Here is a 6,000-nt window from a genome sequence, read left to right as displayed (position 1 = left end):
GTGCAACAGACCTGCAGATCACTGTGTGAAAGAGAAGCGTGCAAAGGCGAAAAGTAGGAAGAGTATGCCAGTCTGACCTGCAATGCCATTCAGTTGGGCGCACACACCACAGGTCTCTGTGCGCTTAATGTCCTCGTAGCTTTGCTGCTTTTATTCCCTGATGGGCTGATGATGCTACTGATAAAGAATCTCCATGCACCTGCCTGAGGTAGTGAGGCATTACCGGATGTGGTAAATTGGCTGCAAACAGTGTCTTTACTCCTTCTGTGCTTAAGGAGAATAATAACATTTAGATCTGGAATTATCTATTTATTTTTAAATGAATTATATATTCAGCGGTGCAACTATACCAAGATTCTCATCCACACTCTTGTCATATCTCGCTTAGACTACTGCAACTCACTGCTGTGTGGGCTTCCCCTGTCTAAACTGACCCCACTCCAATCCATGATGAACAGTGCTGCCAGACTCACACACCTCTCCTCCCGCTCCACAAGTGCCGCCCCTCTCTGCCAATCCTTGCACTGGCTACCTGTCACATACAGGATTCAGTTCAAGATTCTTATACTCACCTTCAAAGCACTCACTGGTGCCGCACCACTCTATTTAACCACCCTAACCCCCAAGTACACCCCCAGACGTAACCTTCACTCTACACATGACCTCCTCTCCTCCTCACTCATCACCTCCTCTCACTCTCACTTCCAGGACTTCTCACGTGCTGCACCCATCCTCTGGAACACTCTTCCCTGTCCCATTAGGCACTGCCATACTCTCCAAGCCTTTAAACGGTCTTTTAAAACTCACCTTTTCACTCAAGCCTATAACCTAAACCCCCCAAACATTCACTAATTACTGGTTTTCACCTCTCACTCCACACTTACTGTAACTTTACACACCTACATGAACTCTTAACGCCATGCTAGTTACCCTGACCTTATGTCTCAGCCCTCCCTTTTAGAATGTAAGCTCTTGCAAGCAGGGCCCTCCCCCTAGTATGTCCGATCCTCATCCAATGTAACTGCAATTGTTTATATGTACATGTTAACTGTTCTGTCTTTTGCACCCCCTCTATTCTGTAAAGCTCTGAGTAAATTGATGGTGCTATATAAATAATAATAATAATAATAATAACTATAGAGGGGGCAGACAATTTGATTGGTTGCCATGGGAAAATTTGCCCAGAGCTGATAAAATTACCCCCATTTTGTTTAGTGACCCTTTTATAGGGAAGTTTACCTTTAAATAAACCTTTGGTAAGTTAATGATAGAAAGATAGAACTACTTTAATGAACTTTTCAACTAGTCCTTATTGTTTATTTATTTATTTATTAGCCTTCCATTTCTCTCTCTTCCTGTCCTGAAACTGAAAATGCAATCTGGTTGTCGTGGTCAGTGACAAAGCCACTGTGAGGTTTCTGTTTCGGTTTTATTTTTTTATTGCTTATATATCTGTTTAGGTCCTCTACTAATTGTCATTAATTCTGACTTAAAAGCCAAATATTAGTTAAAATTCCAAGCCTGAGAAATGCAAAACAAAATTCATTAAAAATTTAAAAAACCACAAGAAATTGAAAATGAAGAACAGCTGCAAATTGTCTCGGCAAACGGAAAGAACTCCGACACACAGGGTAAACGTGGAAAATCCTGCAGACCCATTTAAACAATATAGGGTTGATTCACTAAAGGTCGATATTTCGAGCGCTATTTATAGCATGCGGTAAAAATTTTATCGCGTCTAATGTTTCCCATCTTAACTCACGATTCACTAAAAGTATATTTGTGTTAATTTAGACACAATGCTGTTTACGTTATTTAAGTCACGAAGACTATTTTCGTGCGGTATTCGACACAACGCGTGCTAATTAACGCACACGATATGCAACTTAACGCATGCGATAATACTTTAGCGAATCGCGTGTTTTTTTCGCATCAATTTTAATGCAAAAAAGCATGCGATATGTGTTATCGCACTTTAGTGAATCAACCCTAATATTTGTCTTATGTTATTGTTTGTAATTTTGTATCTAGAGTCAGATCTTTAATGGGTTAAAACGTATGACCAGTTAAATCATGCAAATGTTGTACCTTTTTAAACTATGCACCTACCACTGATTGGTATACAAAGGGGCGTGCCCCCAAAGCTTTGCACTACATGCAATAAACAATGCAGGTTTCACACATTTTCTGCTTGTCCTGGAGTTCTTTTCGTTTGAAATACCTGGGAGGGTGCCAACCCCCTGCTACCGAGCACCAGGCATACCTGTCCCACTGTCTGGTATTATATGATTATAATAAAATATATCATTTTGACCTGATTAAAGGAGAACAAAAGGCATATTAATGCCAATAGATAGCCATATTAGTGCCACCTAGAACGCTATATTTATTCTGCAGAAAGCTTTACCACACCTGAGTACACAGCCCTTGAAGCTCCCTCTGTTTTTTTAAAATAGCAGCTGCCATTTTAGCTTGGTCTCAGTAGCTTCCATGTTGCAGCTGGTTGCTTAGATCACACATTTTAATGGGAGGGGGAGTGAATTCATATGAATTCTTATGGGAGGGGAGGAGGAAAAGGGAAAGAGGTGTATCAGAGAAATTCTGATACCGAAAGAACACGTGTATACAAAAGGAGTCAAGAAATCTTTTTTCTTTTGATAGAGGATTCACTGCAGCTTTTCTGTGAGTGCTTAGGTCTGTATTTACATAGACCTTTCTGATAAAGCGTAATTAGTTTTTACCTTTCCTTCTCCTTTAATGTCCATGATACATGGATGACAGTCTGTGCTACAGTTTATATGCTCTGAGAATTGTCTCTTTGAAAACAATATAACTGATTTTTTTAGCATAACAGTAGACAAACCTAGGTCTTTTCCTAGCTAACAGTAGTGTTTAATAAACTAGTCTTATTAAATGACACCAATACAGTTGCATAGCCATTGCTTTCCTCTAGGTCAGTGCATTGGGATCTATGGGAATGCTTATATAACTATAAGTTAGTTTTAACATGAACCATATGCATGTTCTTTTATTTCTTTATAGCTTATGTACTTTACCAGTTTTATTTCCTTCTGTAAGTTAAACCAAATGTATTCTTATTCTAAAATGATGAAATTTGGTTTCAGTTTCTGTACATGCATTTGTTTCTGTCTCCAGTTGATTGATTCCTGTGAGTACTTTCTTACAGTTTCTTCTTTGTCTGATAATTGTCTGCATGCTGTCTGTCTTCTGCATAGTATCAGTGTAGCTCTTCCCTTCCAGCCCCACCTTTCTGTTCTTTCCATTAGCATTATATTCAGTGGGTGGAATATATGGGAACACCTTAACATTTAATTCATAAAAAGCACCACAGAAACAGAAAAGACAATTGTAAGATTATATTTAGGATCGTCCTTCATCTCTCAGGCAGAGCACATGTTATATGCAATTTTCTCTCTCAGCTGGGCTCTCATTGTAGACCTGAAAAAAGGATTTCCAAGCTGGGGCACACAGTGTTGGGCTGGGGCACCATGGAACCCAATGTCACCACCTACTTGCCCTCCTTACAACATACAAAGACATTTACATTCTCCCTTAATCTGTGTCTCTCCAAATAGAGGATAAATTGCATACTCACACCAAAGAATAAAATTGCACAGCGACCCCTTCAGTAGTGATGAGCAAATTTATGCAGTTTTGCTTCACAAAATGAATAGTTTCAAGTCATAGCAACACTTTTTACAACACATTTATCAGAAATGTATCGTTATGACTTTAATAAGAAACTCACTAGACTTTAGTGAGAAACATACTGCTATTTACTGCCCCCCCCCCCCCCTCTTCCCTGCAGACCTATACGTCTATAGGCAGCTTCTCTTCCTGGTGCCTCAGAAGTTGACATGAGGCTTGGAGTGGAGGGGAAAGTTCTTATAGACTGGGACAAACATAAGCAATACCCCAGCCTTTAGGGAGTTTGGCCCACCCTCAAAATGAAGTATTGACTGCTGGGACAATGGATTTTTTAACTATTTAATGTTAGAGATTTCAATTATCTTGCATTATAAGTTTTAAATAACTGTTTTATTGTCTTTTAAGTGATTAATTAAATCTGCGGTATAATTTTGCTGGCTGCAAAATATTTTATTTCACCAACAAAGTTTGCTCATCACTACCCCTCAGCATCAAATGACACAGTGTTTGGTCCAATGTTGACAAATTAGTACCCCGAATAGTTCTGATTTTCCATCATCCCCTTCCTGAAATCCATGGCAAAGGTATAGACTCTTCCTAGGACTGAGACTGCTTTTGTCCAATTGACAAATTTTTCATGAAGTCATTTGGCCAGTGGACTGGGGGGGGGGGGGATTTAGGTTGTATCATGTAAGTTGAAATTATTGGCTGGCATGTTGGTGTGAGTTATGTTAATCTTTTCTTAAGAGAAGTTTTTAGTAATAAGCAGTAATTCGAAAGACCCAGTTTTTAAAGTTATACACTGTATATACACTATATACACTGTTATACACTATATAAAGTTATACCCTGTGAAAGGGAAAGGCAAGGAGAGGCGAACCCTAGACCTGCTGCTGAGATCAGGTATGCACCTGAGTAAGGCTGCTTGGGCTTGTGAAGTCATAAGATGCTTTGGGCCCGATTCACTAAAGTCCGAAATAAGGAGTGCTATTTATAGCATGCGTTAAAAATCTTATCACTTCTTATTTTTCGCTCGATTCACTAAAAGGACACTTGTCATAATTAAGAAGCGATGTTCTTGGCGTTATTTATCTTGCGACAACATATTTTCAAGCAACGTGCTGCGTAATATGTTGTGCGCTGTGTAATATATTGCTTGAAAATATGTCGTTGCAAGATAAATAACGCCAAGAACATCGCTTCTTAATTATGACAAGTGTCCTTTTAGTGAATCGAGCGAAAAATAAGAAGTGATAAGATTTTTAAAGCATGCTATAAATAGCACTCCTTATTTCGGACTTTAGTGAATCAGGCCCTTGTGTGCTCTACAGGAGATATAATTTCAGATCTAAACCCCACTGAACACATGGCGAGAGATCTGTAAACTGCAGTTGGGAGAAAGCATCCTTCATATCTGGGTGAATATGAGCAGTTTGTAAGTGTCCCAAATGACCATTATAAAGATGTTAAAAATGTATTAATGAGTATAAAAAGTGCTTGCTTTCAACTGTTTATGTTCTGAATTCAACTAATTTTGCAGAATGTCAATTTATTAATAAGTAACTTGTGGATTACAGTTGAAATGGGGCCAATATTTTCACCTTATAGTTCTTTACAAATAACCTAAAATGTTTCAGCAATCCAGTAATAATCAATTAATCAGGAGGTCTGCTCAGCAACTGAAACTGAATATGTCCAAGACTGACTGCTCATATGTTCTGTTTGCTTATTTGCTTCTAATGGCCGGATATTTTGGATCTAGCAGGTAGTATATAAAAGGCTGTATTGGTGTGATGGAAAAAATAAAACCCTCTACTATATCTTTTTAAACTTATTCTGATCAATGGGACATTCTCTACATGAATTAATATGCACTAATACAGCATTACAATTACACATATAGATGGCACAAGGGGTATCCTAAAATAGATCGAAGTTAAATAAGTCAAGTGTAATTAAGATTAGTCAGTAATATTCTTGTACTTTCAACCAGAAAATATCCTTATAATAAAATATGAGAACTGACTCCTCTCTTCTGGAACAGCTATAAAATTAACACATTAGCAGCACCCTTTCACATTACCAGATAACAGTTCTGTTTTTACAAATTGTTATATTGTATTTTTAAGCTAAACAAGCGGTTAATATGACAGGGTGTACAATGAGATGTCAAGACAAGCTGAGATAAAAGTTTATTATTCAAAGAATATTCATTCATAAAATTAAAGTGTGAATAACAGTAACCCTAAAGGTGCCCATACACTATAAGATCCGCTCGCTTGGCGATGTCGCCAAGCGAGCGGATCTTCACCCGATATCCCCACCTACGGG

Source organism: Xenopus tropicalis, chromosome 4 (assembly GCF_000004195.4).
Source record: "Xenopus tropicalis strain Nigerian chromosome 4, UCB_Xtro_10.0, whole genome shotgun sequence".
In the NCBI taxonomy this organism is placed as follows: domain Eukaryota; kingdom Metazoa; phylum Chordata; class Amphibia; order Anura; family Pipidae; genus Xenopus; species Xenopus tropicalis.
Note: the sequence above shows the minus strand (reverse complement) of the source record.